Source organism: Callospermophilus lateralis, unplaced genomic scaffold (assembly GCF_048772815.1).
Source record: "Callospermophilus lateralis isolate mCalLat2 unplaced genomic scaffold, mCalLat2.hap1 Scaffold_72, whole genome shotgun sequence".
In the NCBI taxonomy this organism is placed as follows: Eukaryota; Metazoa; Chordata; class Mammalia; order Rodentia; family Sciuridae; genus Callospermophilus; species Callospermophilus lateralis.
The window spans coordinates 3,582,216-3,606,802 of NW_027515276.1; positions in this window are offsets into that span (position 1 = coordinate 3,582,216).

The following is a 24,587-nucleotide window of genomic DNA, read 5'->3' on the forward strand; positions in this document are numbered from 1 at the left end:
TTCCAGATTTTAGAGAAAATGCCTTCAATTTTTCTCCATTCAGAATGATGCTAGCCTGAGGCTTAGCATGGATTGCTTTTACAATATTGAGGTATGTTCCTCTTATTACTAGTTTTTCTAGAGTGTTGAACATAACAGAATGCTGTACTTTATTGAATGCTTTTTTTTCATCTACCGAGATGACCATAAGGTTCTTATTTTTAAGTCTATTGATGTGGTGAATAACATTTATTGATTTCCGTATATTGAACCAGCCTTGCATCACACGGATGAATCCTACTTGATTAGGATTCACATTTTTTTTGATATGTTTTTGTATCCAATTTGCCAGAATTTTATTGAGGATTTTTTCATGTAGGTTCATTAGAGATATTGGTCTGTAGTTTTCTTTCTTTGAAGTGTCTTTTTCTGGTGTAAGAATCAGGGTGATGTTGGCGTCGTAGAATGAATTTGGAAGATCTCCCTCTTTTTCAATTTCCTGAAATACCTTGAAAAATATTGGTATTCGTTCCTCTTTAAAGGTTTTGTTAAACTCTGCTGTATACCCATATGGTCCTGGGCTTTTCTAAGTTGGTAGTGTTTTGATGGTTTCTTCTATTTCCTCAATTGATATTGGTCTGTTTATGTTGTCTATATCCTCCCGACTCAATATGGGCAGATCATGTGACTTAAGAAATTTATCGATGCCTTCACTGTCTTCTATTTGATTGGAGTATAAGGATTCAAAATAATTTATGATTATCTTCTGTATTTCTGAAATATCTGTTGTGATATTTCCTTTTTTAATCCCTTATGCTAGTAATTTGAGTTCTCTCTTCTTGTCTTTGATAGCATGGCTGAGGGTCTGTCAATTTTATTTATTTTTTTAAAGAACCAACTTCTACTTTTGTCAAGTTTTTTCAATTGTTTCTTTGTTTCAATTTCATTAATTTCAGCTTTGATTTTAATTATTTCTTGCCTTCTACTTCTTTTGATGTTGCTTTCGTCTTCTTTTTCTAGGATTTTGAGATGAAGTATGAGATCATTTATTTGTTGGTTGTTTCTTCTTTTAAGGAATGAACTCCAAGCAATGAATTTTTCTCTTAGAACTGCTTTCAATGTGTCCCATAGATTCCGATATGTTGTGTCTGCATTTTCATTTATCTCTAAGAATTTTTAAATTTCCTTCTTGATATCTTTTATAACCCATTGATCACTCAGTAACCTATTGTTCATTCTCCAAGTGATGTATGATTTTTTTCCTTCCTTCTTTTATCATTGATTTTTAGTTTCATTCCATTATGATCAGATAATATGCATGGTATTATCTGTAATCCTTAATATTGTCTAAGAGTTGCCCTGTGACATAATATATGATCTATTTTTTAGAAGGATACATGTGCTGCTGAGAAAAAAGTTAACTGCTTGATGTTGGGTGTTATATTCTACATATCTCAAATAAGTCTAGGTTATTACTTGTGTTATTGAGTTCTATAGTTTCCTTATTCAACTTTTGTTTGGAAGATCTGTCCAGTGGTGAAAGAGGTGTGTTCATGTCTCCCATGATTACTGTTTTGTGGTCTATTAGACTCTTGAAATTGAGAAGAGTTTGTTTGATGAACATAGCTGCACCATTGTTTGGGGCATATATATTAATGATTGCTGTCTCTTGTTGGTGTATGGTTCCCTTGAGCAGTATGTGGTGTCTCTCTTTATCCCTTTTGATTAACTTTGGCTTAAAATCTATTTTATTTGATATGAGTATGGACTCTCCTGCTTGTTTCCGAAGTCCGTTTGAGTGATATGATTTTTCCCAAACTTTCACCGTCAGTCTATGTATGCATTTTCCTATCAAATGCGTCTCCTGTAGGCAGCATGTTGTTGGGTCTTGTTTTTTGTTCAATTCTACTAGCCAGTGTGTCTTCATTGGTGAGTTTAAGCCATTAACATTTAGGGTTATTATTGAGATATGGGTTGTTCTTCCAGCCATATTTGTTTATTTATGTTACTAAACATGGTTTGTTTTCCTCTTTGATTATCCCCCACCCTTTACTGTACTCCCTCCCGCTGTTGGTTTTCATTGTTATTTTCCATTTCCTCTTCCTGCAATGTTTGCCGAGGATGTTTTGAAGAGATGGTTTTCTAGCTGCAAATTCTTTTCACTTTTGTTTATCATGGAAGGTATTAATTTCATCTTCCATACTGAAGCTTAATTTCGCTGGATACACAATTCTTGGTTGGAACCCATTTTCTTTCAGTGTTTGAAATATGTTATTCCTGGATCTTCTAGCTTTCAGAGTCTGTTTTGAAAGGTCATCTATTATCCTGATTGGTTTACCCCTAAATGTAATCTGCTTCCTTTCTCTTGTAGCTTTTAAAATTCTCTCCTTTTTCTGTTTGTTGGGCATCTTCATTACAATGTGTCTAGTTGTGGCTCTCTTATGATTTTGCACATTCGGCGTTCTGTAGGCTTCTAGGACTTGGAATTCTGTTTTATTTATCAAGTCTGGGAAGTTTACTCTTATTATTTCATTGAATAGGTTGCTCATTCCTTTGGCTTGGACCTCTATACCTTCCTGTATCCCAATGACTCTTAAGTTTGGCCTCTTTATGTTATCCCATATTTCTTGGATGTTCTGCTCTTGGTTTCTTAACAGTCTTGCTGAGCTGTCTATGTTCTTTTCAAGTTGAAATACTTTGTCTTCATTGTCTGATGTTCTATGTTCTAAGTGTTCTACTCTGCTGGTAGTATTCTCAATTGAGTTTTTAAGTTGGTTTATTTCTTCCTGTAATTCTAGGATTTCTGTTTGTTTGTTTTTACAACCTCTATCTCCCTATATAGTTGATCTTTTACTTCTTTGATTTGTTTATGTAATTCATTGTCGAAGTGATCTTTAATTGTCTGATTTTGTTGTCTAATGTCTTCCTTGAGACTCCAGATCATCTAAAGCATGAGTATCCTGAATTCTTTATCTGACATTCCATCTGATGCAGCTATTACCTCTTCTAAAGTTGTGTTGACCTGCATTGCTTGTGGTCCTTTCTTTCCTTGTCTTTTCATACTGCTCGCGTTTCTCTCTGCTTGTTGAAACTGTTGTGTTTTTGAAATTTTCCCCCTATATATTTATATTGCTCTTGTATAGTTGAAAAGTCTCCCTTGCAGGAGCGGGGGGCGGCTGTGCTGCTCCTCCAATTGGGGTGGTTTATCTACCATGCTGACGGGCTTCTGGGCCTGTTCTGCTGGTTGGTTGCAGGTCTGTCTACAATGCGGGCGCAGGCGGTGGCTCTGCTCTGCCCCTCCTCCATTTGGTGTGACGTGTCTACAACGCCTGCAGACACCTCGGCCTGTTCTGCTGATCCATTGCAGGTCTGCCTACCTTGCAGGCGCGGGCGGCAGCTCTACTCTGCCCTTACTCCAATTGGGATGACGTGTCTACCATGCCGGCAGGACGCTGGGCCTGTTCGCTGGTCGGTCGCAGTTCTGTCTATTATGTGGGCACAGGTGGTGGATCTGCTCTGCCCCTACTCCAAATGGGGTGATGTGTCTGCCGTGCCGGCAGGCCGCTGGGCCTATTTCGCTGTTCGATTGCAGGTCTGCCTACGTTGTGGGCGAGGTTGGTCACTCTGCTCTGCCCCTACTCCAATTGGGGTGTTGTGACTAGCATGCCGGCAAGTCACTGGGCTGGTTTCAGGCACGAGCGAAGGCTCTGCTCTGCCCCTACTCCAATTGGGGTGATGTGACTACCTCGCCGGTGGGTCGCTGGGCCTGTTCTGGGCATAGGCGGTGGCTCTGCTCTGCCTCTACTCCAATTGGGGTGACGTGACTACCACGCCTGCTGGTCGATGGGCCTGTTCCGGGCACAGGCGGCGGCTCTGCTCTGTCACTACTCCAATTGGGATGACATGACTACCACGCCTGCGGGTCGCTGGGCCTATGCCAGGCATGGGCGGCGGCTCTGCTCTGCCCCTCTGGCTTGAAGACAAAGTGAGAGAGACTCGGGTGTTTGTGACTCACTTTTTTTACCAGGAGACCAACTGTTTCTGTCACAGCTGGTATCGATGAAGTTATCTCCTACGCCACTTTGTGATGACATCAGATTTCTAACATGTTGGTATCCCATGAGAATGGCAGCATTTCATTCCCTTTGCCTGATGACCAAAGCAATGGGTGAGTCCTGACCAGCCCTCACAAGCCCCGTCTCAATCCTGTTGCCACTGCCTATGAAGGCTCGGTAGGTATTTACCTCCACAGTATTCAGCAAGACCTAGACCGAGAAGCAGTTTCCGCGGGTTCTTTAGCCCTGGGCCTGATCAGTTACAGGAGCCAGAATTCGGCCGCTCTGGGCTTGGTGTATGTTCTGATAGGAGCAGGCCTGAGTAATTTGTCTCCGAGACACAGGCGAATGGCAGCTTGAGATTACCTGTTCTATAGCTTAATGAGCTGCTATCAGTTGAAAACAGGAATGGTGACGTCATCTCTCCAAGTTGGTGGCCCCTGGCTTCCTCTGTGGTCTGACTGGTGTGGAAAACCGAATTGGACCGCGTCTTTCCCTGGTCTCAAACCCAGGATTCAGCAATGAGCACAGTGATTTTACAGCTGGCAGGAGCCCACAGACTCTGCACCACTGAATATTTGTGTTGCTATCTCATTGTTTCCCAGCATGCGCCACAGAATCTAGCTGCAGGGCGATTTGCTGAATAAGCAGCATGACCCTCCATGCGGACAAATCACTCACGTTTGAGCCCCATAGCTGATCCTCGTGAGATGGAAATACTTCCACTAGGTTTTGGAGCACCCAAAATTTGCTGGAAATTCGTGATTCTCCTGCACAGTGATGCTGTACATGGGGTTGATGCACTCCTTTCGCTGCCATCATATGATCCCCTGAAGTTAGTTTTCAGTACTAGGAAACGAATATGTATTTCAGGTGGATGAATATTTCTTAGAATAAACTTGTGAAAAGTTGATTATAAATCCACATACATAAATATGAATGAATTTAGGGAGCGTATAATAAGACAAATACATTTCATATTTTGAAAAATCTGGAGAGTGAATATATACACACACACACACACACACACACACACACACACACAGACATTAAAAAGTAGCATTATGTATGCCAATTGAAATTCACCATGAAATATATATCATCCACAGATCCAAAAAATTTCATTTTCCTGAACATCAATTTATGTTGTTCAACTAGAAAGCTGACCCATATGTTGAATTTTCAGTTCCAACAGCGTTTAGTAGGAGTGATCTTTTCTTACAATTTGTATCTGCCAAGTCAGCCAAATCACAAAATGTACGTGTGATACCAGGTAGAATTCAATATGTGCATAAAAAAATACATGTGCTGAATAGGCTACAGAGAAAGGGAGACAGTTATTCACATATTTGTTAACTTTTAAAAAACATAGAGAACTATTTCAATTAAAATTTGCTAGATTTATAACACCTACCATTTATCATACGAAAGGCAAGTCCAACTATGCACCATGCCTCCTGTGAACCTCTTGTATTTCTATTTTGTTTGGGTTATTTTTCTCCATCATATTAAGATTAGAAGTAAAAGTCTAGAAGGGAATTTGTTAGTTTCAGGGATTCAGTATTTCGAATGGAAAATTGGAAAATGTATCCAATGTGTATGCAAATATGTGCTACACAAAAATCTTCCCACTCTCATTCAGAACAATGCCTTGGCATTACCTTCGCCCCATGTAAGACACAATTAGAGGAGAAGAGTTAGAAAATCTGTGAATACATACCTGTTATAGAAAATGCTCAGGAGTTCACAAATTTGAAGGTGGTAGAGGAGTTTCCAAAAGTAAGGGACAGGGTAAACACTCCACAAACATGAAGCTCTGCTGGACTAACATCTGGAGAAACTACCTCTGAGGGTGAGCACTTGAAATATATTTTGTTGTCAGGAGCATTAGCTTCCTTTGTAGTGAGACCATCAAAGCTGGGTCTGCATCTATGTGACATGGATGACATGGTTTCTTATTTTCCAATGAACATGAGGCAGCAGTGCTGAATTTTCTCTTTGTAGGTGAACTGTGGCCACTGAGGGCAAGTGTCTCCTCATGTGTACTGTGAAGCCATTTGGTCATCCTCCACTCTTCGTGGTGATTCTTGCTGTTGCACTAGTAGTGTGGTATTTGCTTCATGAAATAAAAAGAGTTCAACTGGGACACAGTGCTGTAGGGAGTTCTGTCAGTTGTGGTGGGTTGGGTTCTGTTGGAGAATGCACCAACCAGGCTTCTATCCCACATAGCTTGCCCCATTTACCATAGCAACCTGATTCTGAATATTGCCCTGAAACCTCTCCATATAACAAGATGCTTTTACATCTAAGGGTCTACTGGCTGCAAAGTGTCAGTTACAAGCTATTTGGACACCAATGGCAGATAAACATGGCCACACCAGAGATATTTTATCACACACCTGCCCACCACGGTTCTAGGAACACTACTCAGCAGGCTCCAACTTACTGGCATCTCTGTTATACACAATTTTCATGAAACCCAGTCAATAAAGGCAGTGTCTTGTATTCTCATGAACAGCTAGAGGACATCCAAAGGTTCTCCTGTGACACCTAGTCTTGGGAATTTCAAAAATTTCATGGTTTTTATCTGGCCAATTTTCAAGGATGAAGTTGGAGGCACTGTGGGTTTCAATTTATTCATTAACCATTAAATGTTGAGTAAGCTCATTTCAATGAAAGCTCTGGAGAACTCTCAGAGGCAAGGATGCCCAAAGGGTGGCCAAAAGGTCACATGAAGCCAGGCCCATTGAGGTCTACAATGTGAGGTCCATGTGCCTTTGACTCTCAACTATGGCTGCCAAGTCTTTCAGAATAAAATCATGTGATATCCTGGCTGAGATTCCCTTTGCTCTGTGGAAAGCCAACTTGGGCCTAGATCTCACTTTCCAAGGGCGACTCTCATGCATGGCCTTCTAAAATCCCAACACAATTCATGGCAATACTTCTCTGAGGTCAATTCCAGAACTCAGTCTCTATGTTTAATCACACAGGAGTTCAAGCCCAGGTGGACCCAGTCATCTCTTCCTACTGCCATACAAATGTTCACAGTTAAAACCAAAACACCCCAACATGGCCCTCATCTTCTTCCATGTAGACACTCATCATAACCTCCGGCTGGAGGTTTCCATGAGGTACACAGCCCACGTCCGTGTCCAAAATAAGCTCCCTTGCCCCTCATTTGCCTAATATCAGGGTGGCCTGGACTCCCTTCCTGTGAAACAGAAATGAAAAAATAGGCCTGCCGTTAAAACTGCTCTGCTTCTCCAACTTGAGGCCTACTGAGTGTGGGGTTTAGATTCTTTATGTGAATTCATTTTTTTGTTGTTGTACTTTAACTTTTTAAAATATTTTCATTTTTTAAATATTTTTTATTTTTTTATTATTATTATTTTTTTTAACTTTAATTTACATTTTTTAAATGATCATTATTTTTTAATTTTTTTCTTTTTTTTCTTTCTTTTCTATTTTTTTCTTTTGTCTTATCGTTTCTTTTCAATTTTCTTATTTCCCCTTCCTTGAATTCTACCTGCCTACTCTCATTCTCTTTAGTGACTTCTTCCCTTTCCTTCTAATATCTTTCCTCGGAAGCATCAAATAAATTTATAAGAGTAAGCAGTAACTCAACAGTCAAACAGAGCAAGAAGTAACATGAGCAGCACAAAAAATCAAGGAAGAAAATAAGTACAAACAATGAAGGACAGCCTAAATATTCAGGAGGACCTATAGTCATCAGAAAAATGGTCATATAAAGAACTGAAGGAATACCTTAGACAGATGGAATGGAAACTTAAAGAGGATACTAGACAGCAAATTCAAACAGTGAAAGAACTCATTGAAAATGAATTACATAAACAGATAAAAGAAGAAGTTATGCATTTTTATCAGGAGATAGAGATTACAAAAAAATCAAACAATAATTCTAGAAATGAAGGAAATGATAAACCAAATTAAAAAGTCAATTGAGAGTATCACTAACACTGTGGAGCAAGTAGAAGACAGAATGTCAGATAATGAAGACAAAATATATCATCTTGAAGTGAATCTAGCCAACACAGAAAGGCTGGTAAAAAATCATGAGTAAAACATCCAAGAGATATGGGATAACATAAAAAAACAAATTTATGAGTCATCTGGATAGGTACACAGATTCAAACCAAGGAAATGAGTAATCTATTGAATGAAATAATTACAGAAATATTTCCAGATACCTCAGCCCGGGCTGGAACGGCTTTCAGGAAGCTCAGGGCGAATGGGGGTCACGTGGGTGTCCCCAAAATGACCAGCCATCATGAGGAAATAATGAGGGCACCACCTGGTCATCACCAGTGAAGTGCGATCTGTGAGACACAATGGGTTCGGAGCCACGGGCAACCTGACGTCAGGAAAGTTTTTGAACGCAGCGGAAAAAGTCAGTAATGAAAACAGAACTCCGGTTCCGGCAGAATGCAGTTCCAGGACGGGAGTTCAGTTTTCCCCGAGCAGAGACGCAGCTTCAGCCAGACACAGCAGCCCCGTAGCAAACAGCAACTCTAGCCAGCAGTGGCAGCGGCAGCAGAGGAGAAAAAACCACAGAGCCTCTCGTGTAACCTCATAAGCCTCACGCCCCAAAGGAAAACGGATCACCAGAGGGACCACTGCAACCAGTAAAGGTCTTAGTGGCAGGAATTTCCTGCCCCCTACAGGGCGTCTAGAGTGTGCCAGACGATCCAGGTCACAAAACCAGCGGTAGCCCGAAGGGAGTTGGAGAGCCAGGGTCACGGGAGGCTTACATATATCAGATCTGTGGAGAGTGCAGGAAGCCGGCGTCTGAAAAGAGCAGACCAGGGCAGAGTGTCTCGACGGAGCAGGGGATGGGGCTCTTGTTAGAAAGAGCTCACCCGTATCCTCACACGGGGCACCAGAATGAAAGAACTTCCCACGCAAAGGCACTTCGCTGGGAGAATTCCAATTTTATTGCAAAAAGCTGTGTGCTTATATAGAACTAAGGGGAAGATGGAAGGGCTTAGATAAATGGCAGGCAAACCGTTTATTGGTAAATTCTTTCAGATATCAGCTCTGGAGCCCAGGAATTAGTTCTTATTGTGGCTAAGATTACCCACCAGCGAGATTTCAAATTGGCGCCAGCGGGAGAGTTCACACGGGTGGGAACATTTTGCACCACTGCAGATGGGGTTTTTCTCTGGGGTATGGCTGCCGTTTATACTTTTCCCAACAATGAGTATACCAGACAGTGCCTTGATTGACTGGTTTTCATGAAAATGGTGTTTAACAGAGATGCCAGAAAGTTGGATCCTGCTGAGTAGTGGGCCTAGAGCAATGGTGGGCAGGTGTGTGATAAAACATCTGTGGTAGGGCCATGTAGATCTGTAATTGGATTCCAAATGGCTTGTGACTGACATGGTGAAGCCAGCAGACCCTTATATGTAAAGGCACCTTGTTACATAGAGAGGTTTCAGGACATTGTTCAGAATCAGGTTGCTATGGTCAGGGGGGCAAGCTATGTGGGATAGAAGCCTGGTTCTTATATTCTCCTGCAGACCCTGACCCACCACACGTGACAGAAATCCCTCCTGCACTGTGTCCCCGTTGAACTCCTTGTATTTCGTGAAGCAAATACCAAACTCCCAGTGAAGCAGCAAGAAACACTACGAAAATAGAGGATGACCATATGGATTCATCGTCCACACAGGGAGACATTTAGCCACCAGGGGCCACAGTTTACCTACAATGGAAAATTCAGCACTGCTGTCTCATGTTCATTGGGAAATAAGAAACCATGTCCTCCAGGTCACATTGATGCAGACTCAGCTTTTATGGTGTCACTAGAAAGGAAGCTAAAACTCCTGACAACAACATATATTTCAAGTGCCCAACCTCACAGGCAGTTTCTCAAGAAGTCTCTAGGCCAGTAGACCTTCATGTTTGTGGAGGGTTTACCCTGTCCCTTACTTTTGGAAACTCCTCTACCACTTCCAAGGTTGTGAACTCTTGATCGTATTCCATTTTAGATATGTATTCACGGATTTTCTAACTCTTCTCCTCTGATTGTGTCATACTTGGGCCATAGATGTTGTCAAGGCATTGTTCTGGATGAGAGTGGGAAGATTTTTGTGTAGCACATATTTACATACACATTGGATTCATTTTTCAATTTTCCATTCAAAATACTGAATCCCTGACACTAACACATACCCTACTAGACTCTGACTACTAATCCTAATATGATGGAGAAAAATAACCCAAACAGAATAGAAATACAAGCATTTGAGAGGAGGCATGGCGTATAGTTGGTCTTGCCTTTTGCATGATATAGGGTAGGAGTTATAAATCTTGTTAATTTTTTGTTGAAATAGTTCTCCATGTGTTTTTAAAGTTAACACATATGTGAATTTCTGTCTCCCTTTTTCTGTAGCCAATTCAGCACATGTATTTTTATATGCACATATAAAATCCTACCTGGTATCACACGTACATTTTTGTGAGGTGGCTAACTTGGGAGATACAACGTATGAGAAGAGATCACTCCTCCTAAATGTTTTTGGAACTGAAAATTCAAACTATGAGTGAACTTCTTAGTTGAAAAACATTATACATAAATCCATGTTTAGTAAAATTAATATTTTTGGATCTGTGAATGATATATATTTCATGATGAATTTTGATTGGCATATATATTGCTACTTTCTAATGTATCTGTGATATATATATATATATATATATATATATATATATATATATATATATATATATATATATCTTCAAAATATTGCTCCAAAAAATGGTGGTAGAAATACTCATGTCACCTGATCTACACATACATTTTATCACAGTAATATTCTGGCCACAAAATGCAAAGTCACACTTACGACTGTACCAAAGCCTAAATGGAAAATGAGTATGGATTATGAAAATCACCCATGTCCAGGTTGCCTAATGCTCTCAAATGTCAATCCTATTGGTGACTACATATTTGTTTCTTCTTAAGATTATTTATTCAAACTCAAGCCTGTTGAAAATGTCTAATTCTATCAATCACTTTATCATTTGCCTGATTTTCTAATGTCTCTATTGATATCTGCTTTCCTACATATTTTCCCCAGTTCATCATTGTGACTGACTCTTCACATGTGCTGACATTTACATTTTCTTTCTACCCAAAACCCTATTGCTAAAGAACTTTTTGTCCAAATCCTATACTCACTCTTTTTCCTAATCCTACCAACTATCTTCCTAATCCTACCAACTATCCTTTTTTGACTGGATGTTCTCTTTGACATTCAATCATCCAAGGTACAAGGTCCTATGCCATTGTGTATAGATTTATCTGAGACACATGTGCAGAACATAATTCAAACCTAAGTATCACAATCAAGGATCCAATACCCTTCTGGGCTTCAAATCTTACCTAGATTTCTGTTTTCATACATATATTTCCCCTCTATATATTCTTATAAATATCACAGGTTCCCAATAACATTATTCATCCAGCAGAATGATTCCTAAGCCAAATCAAACATGTTATTAACCCTAACCATACTCTGTTCCCTCAATCTAACTTTACAGAAAAGCAGGGACATAGTTGGTCTTACAATACAGGAATGTAAGAAATCTTCCACCTGCTGAGAAACGAAAAGGTCCATGCAGAAATGCACCCTGGGGATGATAGAGGAAGCTATGAAGGACCTGAGAGAGCAAAAGTCATCTTCCACAACAAACAACCTGGTCAGGATGAAGGGGTGTGTCTGAAGCAGTCTCTCTTTTCTTAATGTAGAGAAGATGGACAATACCAGTCTGTGTGGAGAGCTGTTCCCAGGTGCCTATGTTTGATATACCATTTAAACTTGTGAAAGTGTCACAGGAAGTAGGGGCAGCCTCCATCAATTGGGACTCTTGGAAGCAACTGTTAGGACAAAGTGGTTGCCAAGGCAGTGACCTCATTCAGTTCCTGAAGGAAGTGACCTACATCACTTTCTTGGTGATGGAACTCTCTGAACTAGGGATCCAGGAAGCCAGGCACCCAGAGGCAGTCCCAGTCCCAGTCCCAGTGGCCTCACATGTTTGGACAGAATTAGTCTTTCTTGGTAACTACTGATGTGAGGATGGCCAAATGCCAGGAAGGTCTGAAGAGGGGCCTTTCCTGAGTAAGCAGGTAGTGTCTCACCACTGGCACCTGACAACTTCACAGTGTTGGCCAAGGAGTCCAGATCTGACATAGGACAGTCCATTTTGGAGTAACATACTATGGCCCATCAGTCAGAGGACACTCCGGATAGTCATAGACCTACCTGGGGGAAGGAGGTGACTTTGTGAGTGTGGGTGTGAGTTTGTGGTTTTGTCTCATAATCTGAGAATAGGTAGGAAAAGTCGGTTTGTTAGGATTGGAGTGGACTGTTTCTAGTAAGTCTTTTGACAATGCGAGTGTTTCTATGTCTGTTTATCCCACTGTGTCCGTGGTTGTAGACATTAGAAAAGAGAATGCATCAATGGATGTGTCCTGAATAGTAGAAAGCTTCACAGCATTCATCCTGCCCAATTTATGAATGGATTTTGGCTTGCCTAATGGATGGGCAAAAACCACTGTCTTCCTAAATTCCTGTTTTCTTCTTGAATTCTGGCCACTCTCCAGAATAGGCTCATGGTTTTGTTTCCAAGACATGTACCACCTCCAAGCTCTGTGACATGGCTATATACTGGATAGCTGAAGGGAATGGGATCATCTCAGAAAACTCAGATATCATTCCAGAAACCCTGCCTTGGGCCATTTGCTTAGCTATTGTTCTGTTGCCCAGAATGTCAGAAAGGTGTTTGCCTCAGGCCACCCCTTTGTGAAGCCTGAAGAAAACGGTTTTCAATGGAAATTAATGGGCATCACCTGTAGATCTTTGCTTAATTGCTTTGGAAAGGGATGTGTCTGCATCAGACTCTTGGCCATGTGTGAGGTTGTTGAATAGACTCTCATCACCTGATGGATCTAACGAACAATTACATGTGTGCTTCGAAAACCAAAATGGCCAAAAAAGCAGTCATTGTGGACGAAGTCTCTCGCCTTCCTCTGTAAGATTCCTGATCTCCATCAAGTGAAAAAAGGGATCCTTTTTTTCAAATGAGTTCTTCAAACCCTGGAGACGATAGCCCATAGGTGCTTGGGTTTTCTCATGATTCCAATTCACATAAAGAATCTATACCGGACAGTCAGTAGGCCTCAAATTGGAGAATCAGAGCAGTATTTACGGCAGGCTTATTTGATCACTCCTGGTTCTCAGGAAGGGTGTCCAGGCAACCCTGACTTTAGGCAAATGACGGGCAAGGGAGGTTATTTTGTACACTGTCTTGGGCTGAGCCCCTCATGGAAACCTCCAGCCACAGGTTATGATGAGTGTCTATATGGAAGAAGATGAGGGCCTTGTGGGAGTGTTTTGGTTTTAATTGTGGTCATTTGTTTGGTGGTTGGAAGTGATGACTGGGTCTATCTGGGCTTGAACTCTGGTGTGATTCCCTTTATAGTCTGAGTTCTGGAACTGATCTCAGAGAAATTTTGCCATAAACTGTGTTCAGATTTTAGGAGGCCACGCATGGGATTCGCCTTTGGAAACTGAGATCAAATACCAGGGTAGCTTTTCACAGAGCCTTGGAATATCAGCTAGGATATCACATGATTTTATTCTGAAAGATTTGGCAGCCATAGTTGACAGAACACACATGGACGTCACATTAAAGACCTCAATGGGCCTGGCTTCATGTGACCTTTTGACCACTCTATGGGAAGACTTGCCTGTGAGATTTCTCCAGAGAATTCATTGAAAATAGCTTCCTCACCATTTAATAGTTCCTGAATGAACTGAAACCCACAGTGCCTCCAACTTCATCCATGAAAAATGGCTAGATAAATACAATGAAATCTTTGAAATTCCCTTAACCAGGTGGCACTGGAGAACCTTTAGATGTCTTGTTGCTGATCATGAGTGTACCAGAGAATGCCATGATTGACCGGGTTTCTTGAAAATGGTGTAGAACAAAGATGCCAGTAAGTTGGAGCCTGCTGAGTAGTGGGCCTATTGCAGTGGTGGGTAGGTGTGTGATAATACATCTGTGGTGTGGCCATGAGGATTTGCCATTGCCTTCCAAATGGTTTGTGACTGACATGGTGCAGATAGCAGACCCTTCTATGTAAAGGCATCATGTTATATGGAGAGGTTTCTGGGCTAAGTTCAGAGTCAGATTTCTATGGACAAGGGGGCAAGCTCTGTGAGATAAAAGCCTGGTTGGTGCATTCTCCTTCAGACCCTGACCCACCACAAGTGACAGAACTCCCTCCAACACTGGGTTCCAGTTGAACTCGTTGTATTTCATAAAACATATACCAAACTCCCAGTATAGCAGCAAGAAACACCACAAAAAGTGGAGGATGACCAAATGGCTTCACAGTCCACACGGGGAGACACTTAGCATCCAATGGCCACAGTTTACCTACAAAGAGAAAATTCAGCACTGCTGCCTCATGTTCATTAGAATACAAGAAACCATGTCCTCCAGGTCATAAAGATGCAGACTCAGCTTTGATGGTATCACTAGAAAGGAAGCTAAAGCTCCTTACAACAACATATATTTCAAGTGCCCAAACTCAGAGGAAGTTTCTCAAGAAGTGTTTAGGCCGGCAGAGCTCCATGTTTTTGGAGTGTTTACTTGTTAGACCAGGACACAAGAAAAGACCACTGACTCTAATTAAAATCAAATTAAATTAAGCTTATTACTTCCACCGGCTGTGCTGCCTCTCCCTCACAAAATGGCAGGAATAAGACAGCAACCCCAGCTTTCCTACAGGCAGCTTAATAGCCCAGAAAATTACACAAAAGGGGGTTTACAGATAACAGAACTCTGACAAACATCACACTAATGGCAGTCTACATTTTTTTTTGCTGTCCCTACATCAGAGTTCATGAAGACCATTAGAGCCTCAGAGAGGATTGTTGTCTGGCCAGAGAAGGCAAATATTTATGATGTGTCCCTAAAGTTTCAGAGAGGGCTGCTATCTGGTCAGAGAGTCAGGCATGGGTGAGTTCAAGGCACGGGCAGGCATTCCAAGCAGGTTTAGAATTTGAAGTAATTTATGGTAAAGCCAAAATTATCTTTTCATGGCTTTTTGGCAAGATGGCTCCCAATTTTAATAAAAGATCAGGTTGGGTCTATCATTCCCCCCTTTTCTTTGTGTCCCTTTCAAATCTTTGATAGATTACGGGAAGAGCACTGAGAAAATTTTAATCCCTCAGGTAAGAGTCTCCAAATTTTTAGAACTCACCCAAAACCAATCTCCCTGATTTTACCTGACTTAATTAATTACTTATATTGATAGTCTATTTATCTTTCTCTCCATTGTTGTAAGAAGAGTGGTGTCACTCATTTTTTCTTCTTCTGACCTGAGACAGGGTGACGTGAGTGGGCATGGCATGAGGGACATGAGTTGCCTTTTAGAAGTCAGTTGAGGGACATGAGTTGCCTTTTAGAAGTCAGTTCGGTTTGAAGTCTGATTGGGGAAGAACAGGTTGTAAAGTCATCTGGGGATGGGTTCTTCTATGAGAGAAACAAAAACCATGAGTACTGAATAAATGTTGCAGCAGCTGGAACATGTCACTGTATAGAAGTTCCCTCACCAGTCTTTAATATCCCCAGTTATCAGGACTGTCAACTTAATATTTAACTTTTACTGTTACACTTGTCCCTCCCCATAAGATACAGTTTAATAATTTAATGTCATCTGATCTTGTAAAATCTTTTTACTAGAATGACCTCTGTGTCTCTTAGAGAAACCTTTAATTCTGTTACTCAGGGCTGGATAATTGTACTAGCAAACACCAAGCCTACCTGTGTAGGATAGGAATATCTGTAGGCCTTAAACTGAAAACTTCTCCCTGTGGCAGGTCTTCTTGATAGTCTCTTTTTATAAGTATCGGGCATTCCTGTCTGAGAATTCTTCTTTGTAGCCACCAGTCTTACTTATTTTGGGAGGCAAACAAAAAGTGCATACCTTAAAATTATATTATTATTATTATTATTATTATTATTATTATTATTATTATTAATATTATTATAATTTAAAATGCCCAGGAATGGATGTATTTTGTTCTTAACTGTCTTTGCTAAGTGTTTAAGATGAAGCAGTCAAACTGACTTTTGTTTCCATCTATTGTTAACAGTCAGCTGAGCTATTATGGGAGTCAATTCTGGGGAAACTTGAGAGCAGATTCTCAGTTCTGCTAGTGCCATTTGTGCTAGCTGGGTCCAGATCTTGCTTGACAATTTGGCTTCCCTCCGAAGCATCAGGGATGTCTCCTTTCTTTGATGACTCTCCTCTTCGTAACAAATACAATGATTGGCTTTCTGTTCTCCAGTGGTCTCATTAATCTCCCTCATTAGGAGGAGGTTATGTGGCTCAGAGTTTCAAAGCTCTTTAGAGAAGTCCCCTGTTCCCTAGATTCAGACTGACTCAGAGGGCAAAAGCCAAATATTGGTTTTCTTGGCCCTTTTCATTTAACTTTAATTTTAAATCCTAATCTTAAACATCCAGCAAATAAATTTTAACAGCCTTATATTAAGAGTACTGGGCTTTAATATCTATAACTATATAATTATCTTTTTGTTAATTGGGATCTGTATTATTCTGTCTGTATTGTAAGTAATGACTTATTATCTTGAATAAACCCATGTTGTGTTCTTAAAGCAACACGTTTGTAAAACAGTAACAGAGAATCTTTAGATCACTTATAAGAAAATTTCAAAATAAAATTAACAAAAGTAAAAATACTTAGCTTGTGTAATAGCTACCCTGAATTTTTTGGCTGAGTTATATATTATATCCCCTGTTTGAGATCCTAGGAATATTGACCTTAAAAAAAACCAACTTTTTAACATAACTTTAAAGAAATATTATCTGACCTACTGGTTTCGTAGTCATTCTCACATGTAGTAAGATGGGACACAGAGCCTTATCTCAGGTAAGGCAGGGCTCTTTATAAATCTTAAGTATTTTAGTTCTAAAGCTAATCTTTATTTTTAAATATCATTTGACAAAGTTTACATAAATTGTTTGAGGTCACATGAACATTAGCTAACACCATATGATATCACATTTAAAACATGAATTAAAGAAAGGCTAAAAGTTTTTAACCTTTACATCGATTATGCTCTCATTAACTAAAAAATACATTTAAATTGTTCCCCAATGTAAAAAGTAACATAAAAGTTTACATATCTTATTGATAACAGGTAAATAAATCCCCAATATATTTTTTACCATACAACTTCAGAGAACCAGCTTGATATAATGCTCTTTTAAAGTTTCTACCTTACAGACTTGCATACCTATAAGATATGAAAACATTGATAGCATCACAATTACATTGATGTTTCTACATTAACCAAGTTTAGCTTTTAAAGCAATGGCAGTACAGTGCTCTAAAATAACAGTTCTTATTTCATCAGTTGTTTAATTTTTATGGTTGCTTGCTCTAGAGAAAATAAAACTTAATAAACACAACGTTATGGGTAAACTTATGTTTTAAGAAATTTCTGTCTCATTAGCACATGACTGATTTTTATATTCTTATACAGACTTTAATAAAAATTTATTCAGACCTTAGTAAATCAATCAGATATCTAACAAAAGTATTCATGAATGAGTAGTCCCATATCAAATTTACTTTACTTATTTATCAAAATATTAGAGAAATGTATTGACAGTGTAAACCATTTTTATGTTGAAGGAAAGGTCCTAGAACCAAGGCATATTAGACATTTTGTAGATATTAATATTTTATTAGATTTTTGAACACCTAGAAAAATTTGTAAGCTTAAATTTAAAGACATTGATTTTTATCTGTTTATCCAATTTAAATTGAAACATGTAAATCACGTGAATTAAAGATCTTTGGATCTCCTATTTAAATTTGTTTTAATGAGCGCTTTTTTATGAGCGCTCCTTGTATATGTTAATTTGTGTATCATATATATGATATACGGACATATGTATATATAGACATACAACACATAACAAAAGTGTGCACACATAATAATAGTAAAGGCCTTGTAGCTTTTCTCAGGTGAAATCTCCATTGCAATGTTTCAAAATGTCTACAGTTGGTCAAAGATAGAACTGATCTGAAAAACATTAACCTGGGTCTGTATGCTCAAAAAAAAAAAAAAGGATCAAAGGAAAAAAAAAGAGTCCTAGAAAAAGTGACTGGCTAGTAATTAGTAAATGCCATACAATTTACCTTTTTTTTTTCCCTTAGGCCTCAAATCAGTCTCCTACTAAACTTGCAGGCTTCTTTCATTTACATTTCAACATAAGTCATGGCTGAGTTCTGGAAGGAGCAGGAAAAACTGCTATTCTTAGCAGCCACCTGGGGCCTAAGGCATTTTAACCATAATTTTGAGGTTCGGATGTTGAAAATTATGATATAAATTTAAGATACAATTCACAAAATTTTATATCTTTACATCTTGTTTTGTCAACAGATACCATTCTATGATTTACTATCCTTGTCCAAATTAATGCACTGGTACACACAGTGATATTTTCCCAGGCTATCCAATTCAAAATTGGTGAAAAAAAGACTGTATGATTGGGAAGTTACTTGCCAACTTGGAAGTAGAGTTCTTCAGTTTTCCATCCTAAGTATTTAAGTTCTCTGGCATGAATTATCTGAAATCATAAACTAAACAATTACCTAAACCCGACTTTTAACTGCAAGATTGTACAATGCTTCAAAAACCCATTCAGATACCAGATTGTTAAAATAAAACATCATCATTTAGACACACATTCAGCTACGATCATTCCCAAGAAACAATTTATAATATCAACACATTATTGCACATGTCTTAAAGGGCCAGATACAAAGACACAAGACAGACAGAAAGGAGGTCCAGACTATGGCTGTCAGAGAGAACCCTTTAAACCAGAGCAGATAAGAGAAAAATCTCCTACACCAGTGTGCACCATAGATATCCACAGGGGGGGACCACATGTTTTAACAGAGGGGCAACCTGAAATGTAAAATAAAGTGTCTCCATGGTGACTTCACTGCATTTAGTGTCCCCTTTTTCTTTTTCTCTTTTTTAACAAGACAGAGGTGGCATAATTCTTACAGTGCGGAAAGGAAGGAGGTAATTCCCTGAATCAACAGGGCTTTGGCAGCTGCTGGGAGTCCCTCAGTCCCTCCTTTTACTTACAGGATTAGCTCCTCTTGTTCAGTTCCACACCAAGCATGCTTCATCTCCTAATATTCCAGTAGACAGCTCTCACAAAGTTCCGGGGTGGAGGGGGGGTACCAAATTTGTAAATTAAAGTTCGATTCCTGAACTTGAAGCCAATTAATACCAATTTAATAATGACGACTGAGTTTTGAGAAAAAGAAAAAGGGAGGTTTATTGCTTTGCGAACAAAAAAGAAACACAGGGGACTCTGCCAAATGTTGTGACTCTCTTTATCTGGAGCAACAAGGGGTTTTAAAGGAGTTTCACTTGTTAACCTGGGAGATGCTCAGTTCTTAGGTCCCCAGCAAGCATTGCCCTCTGCAATGGGTGTGCTCCAGGCAGCCATCTAGGAGCTTCTATCATCCTGCTTAACAAAGGGGGGGTAAAGTTCATCGCAGTTCTCTAAAACACAGTCCAAAGGGGTGTCAGGCTTACTCTCTTTATTACCCATTTTTACGTCCAAAATCCTTAAGTTTTTACCACTGAAATCACACAAAAAAACAAACAAAAACAAACAAACAATCAAAAAAATAGAACACAAAACAAAACACAAAACCAGAAACCCGGCGCCTAAACAGAAAAACAGTGGAACAATGCAACATCTTGCTATAGCTCCAGGGTAAGAGCGCGTGCGTGCCCGTCGGCCCCTCTCTACAGGTCCAGAGGAATTACCTACAGAACAGAACAGAGGACAGAAAGATTCTGGTTACTCTCCTGGAAAGGAGTATATGTGAGCCTCCCCAGGCCACATCTCTGTCATCAGAAAGATCTTCCTTAACCGGATATCAGATGTTATAAAGGCGCCACTTACTTATGGAGGACTCCTCCACCAGGTGCTTGCTAATAGTTTTAGTGCAGAGGTTCACTGCAGTGCTCCCCGGACTAAAGGCTCTCTTCCTAATATAGAGAAGATGGACCAAATCAGGCCTGTGTGGAGCGCTGTTTCTTGGTGCCTATGGTTGATATACCATTCTAATTTGTGAAAGTGCCACAGAAAGTAGGGTAAGCCTCCTTCTCATGGTAGGCTTGAAAGCAACTGTTTGGACAAAGTGGTTGCCAAGGCAGTGACCTCATTCAGTTCCTGAAGGATGCAACCTCAACTCACTTCCTTGGTAATGGAACGCTCTGAACTTGGGATGCAGGAAGCCAGGCACACAGAGTCAGTCCCAGTCCCAGTCCTAGTGGTCTCACTTGCTTTAATTTAGCAAGGACAGAGTCAGTCTTTCTTGGTACCTACTGATGTGAGGATGGCCAAATGCCAGGAGTACTCTGAAGAGGGGCCTTTCCTAAAAAAGCAGGTAGTGGCTCACAGCTGGCTCCTGACCACTTCACAGAGTTGGACATGGAGTCCAGATCTGAGACAGGATAGGCCATATCGGGGGAACATAGGATGGCCCAGCAGTCAGAGGACACTCCGGATAGTGAGAGACCTATTTGGGGGAAGGAGATGCCTTTGTGGGTGTGGATGTGTGTTTGTGGTTTTGTCCCATGTTCTGAGAATAGGTAGGAAAGTCGGTTTGTTTGGTTTGGAGTGAACTGTTTCTAGTAAGTTGTTTGACAAGGCGAGTGTTTCTATGTCTGTGTATCCCACTGTGTACGTGGTTGTACACATTAGAAAAAGAGAATGCATCAATGGATGTTTCCTGTCTAGTAGAAAGTTTCCCAGCATTCATCCTGCCCAATTTATGAATGCACTAGGGCTTGCCATATCGATGGGCCACACCTGCTCTCTTCCTAAGTTCCTGTTTTCTTCCTGAAATCTAGCCACTCTTCAAAATAGGCTCATGCTTTTGAGTCCACGATATGTACCACCTCCAAGCACTGTGACATGGACATGTACTGGATAGCTGAAGGGAATGGCAAGCATCTCAGAAAACTCAGATATCGATGTGACCAGGGAAGTCTCAATGGAGAACCCCTGCAATGGGCCTTTTGATTGCCTATTTTTCTGTTGCCCTGAATGTCAGTAAGTTCTTTGCCTGAGGCCACGCCTTTGTGAATCCTGAAGAAAACAGTTTTCAAACGGAAATGAATGGGCATCACCTGTGGCTCTTTGCTTAATTGCTTTGTAAAGGGATGTGTCTGAATCAGCCTCTTGGTCCTGTGTGAGCCTGTGGCTTAGATTCTCTGATGGATCTAAAGAACGATCCAACGTGTGGATCCAAAATCAAAATGGCCAAAAATCAGTCACTGTGGATGAAGTCCCTCACATTCCTCTGTGAGGTTCCTTACCTACATCAAGTGAGAATAGGGATCCATTGGTTCAAATGAGTTCTTCAAAGCCCTGCAAATGCTAGCCCATAGGTTCTTGGGTTTTCTTATGAATCCAATTCAAATAAAGAATCTAAACCCCACAGTCAGTAGGCCTCAAATTGGAGAACAGAGCTGTATTAATGGTAGACCTATTTGATAACTCCTGGTTCACAGGGAGGGTGTCCAGGCCACCCTGACTATTGGCAAATGAGGGGAAAGGGAGCTTATCTGGGACACTGTCTTGTGCTGCGCCTCTCATGGAATCCTCTTGCCAGAAGTTATGGTGAGTGTCTATATGGAAGAAGATGAGTGCCATGTGGGAGTGTTTTGGTTTTAATTGTGGTCATTTGTGTGGCGGTTGGAAGAGATAATTGGGTCCACCTTGACTTGAACTTTGGTGTGATTCCCCTTAGAGTCTGTCTTTTGGAATTGACCTCCGAGAAGGTATAAGGTCCTATACCATTGTATATCCATATTTCTGGGACATCACTACAGAATGTAATTCAACGCTAAGTATACCAATCAAGGGCCCAATGAACTTCTGGGCTTCAAATCTTACCTAGATTTCTGTTTTCATACTTATATTGAAAGGTTAATAAAATAGGTACTTGTCACTTCTTGATTTTCTGTATGCTTAACAAAACACTGTTGAAATCTTGAGAACTGTTTGCTATTCTTGTTCCCAGAATGTGCTGTCCCCAACTGCCAAACTGCAGAATGTACTCGGTCAACCAGTTGCACGCAAACCGCTCACTTGCCCTTACCCATCAATAAACTTCCCTCCCTGCCCTCTCCAAGGAAAATATATAAGCACTTCTTAAGCTGTTCTCAGGGCTCTCTGCTCTATTCAAGTGAGCTCTGAGCCCTTGCATGCCGGATTCCCAATAAAGCCTTTGCTGTTGCATGAGACAGTCTCTTGGTGGTCTCTTCCACTGACCCTCGCCCGATCTTTACATCTGGTGGCCCCAGTGAGATCCGGCAGACGCAGATGAAAGACCCCCAACGGGCTCCTCTGGGGGTAAATAAGGCCCCTCTTTCTTGTTTCAGGATTCAGGTTAGGGTTTCACAAAATGGCTATTGGTAAAGAGCGTGAGCTCTCTCCCATGGTGGCTGACACTCATGTCACAGAGCCACAGGCCATGTCCCTGGGGGATGAACTCATGAAATCGAGGAACAATAGTCTCCTCGATTCAGTGATATTTTGTTTCGGATTCGGTATTGCCAGCCCATCATGTTTTGCCGGCTACTCAGTCGTGGTCTCAGTATTGGACGTCCATTGCCTGTCTTTATTGTCTTGTCTTGTCTGTGTCGTGTGTCATTGCTTTTATTGTCTGTGTATATTTCATTTAGTGACAGAGCACTTCAATGCCTCTGTTCCTGACCCTTGATCACTAGACCAAAGTCTGCTTAAGGGCTCAGAATCTTTCTTTTTCAGTAAAACGCCGGATCTGGCAGATTCTGTGTCTCAGAATGACCCACCTTTGTAGTCGGATGGCCCGTAGAAGGATCTTTCTACTTCGCACTAATTTGAAAAGTTCGAGATATTGTCTTTTAGCCGGGGCCACGTAGACATCCAGATCAACAGCCAGATATCTTAAATTGTCAGGACCTCTGCAAATCTCCTCCTCCAAGGGTGAAGCCTTTTCTTGTCCCTGCACCCGCTCCTACTCCTTCGCCCACAATTCTACCTCTTTAACTCTCTGCTCCTCCTCCTGCACCCTCTGTTCTCCCTGAGTCTCAAGACTCTACTGGAATCTCCTCCCCCTCCTTATCCTCTGCCTTCATCCCCCAACTCCCAACACCCTCTAAGTGATTCCCCTGCTGCTGACTCAACCTCTCCACCATTCAAAGAAGCTAGGATGGCCCAGCGCCATCCAGATGACTGTCCCGTGGCACACAGAGCCCCTCCTTCCCTGGAGGAAGCTGGCCCAGCTAAAAGATCTCAGAGAACTCGCCAACGTTTTTACACCTGCCTACTTGGGATAACTGCCAACAACTCCTAGGGACTTTCTTTATGACAGATGAATAAGAGAAAAACCTCCAAGAAGCTAAAAAAAAAATATCCTCGGACCTGATTGTCAACCAACACAACTTCCCAACACAATCAAAGCCAGGTTACCCTTAAACCAAACCAACTGGAACCCCAAAACCTTTGAAGATAAAGAGCATCTGTCCAATTATTGCCTGGCTCTAATAGCGGGTCTCCAAGGGGCTACTAGGTGACCAACTAATTTGGCCATGGTAAGAGAAATTATTCAAAGGCCTGATGAATCTCCCTCTTTGTTTCTAGAAAGAATTATGGAGGCATATAAGAGATATACTCCTTTCGATCCTCAGGCAGCGGATCAAAATTCATCTGTAACGATGGCCTTAATTGGGCAAGCTGCCATGGATATTAAAAAAATTTAAAAGAGAGATTTAGTCAGAGAAGCCGAGAAAGCATACTATAAGAGAGAAACAGGGAGAAAGAAAGGGAGCAAAGGAAGGATGAGAGAAGCAAAAGACAGACTAAGGGATTGACCAAGATCCTGGTCACAACAAGAAAGAGGCCAGAAATTAAGACGTAAGGTGACAGGAAGGGATACCTGGGGCCATGCCAGAGGCCACCCCTGGCCTCAGATCAATGTGCCTACTGTAAAAAAAAAGGACACTGGGCCAAAGAGTGCCCTATAAAGAGACAGCCACGCCAGCCAGCCATTCTGACTCTGGAGCATGACTAAAAAAGTTGGGGCTCAGGTCACTTTTCCTAGCTCAGGGTAACTTTTGAAGTGTAGCGGACCCCAGTAATCTTTGAAATAAAAACAGGAGCAGTATACTCAGCCCTTAAGGCCCCATTGGGCCCTCTATCAAATTAAAGGTCTGTAGTTCAAAGGGCTAATGGCAGTAAATATCGGGGTTAGACTACTAAGAGGACCATGGACCTAGGGAAAGGAAAAATCCATCACCCCTTCCTAGTAATCCAGGAATGCCTGGACCCATTCAGGGGCAGAGATCTGATCACCAAGCTCTTGGCCTAAATAACTTTTAACCCTGAAGGCCCCAAAATGA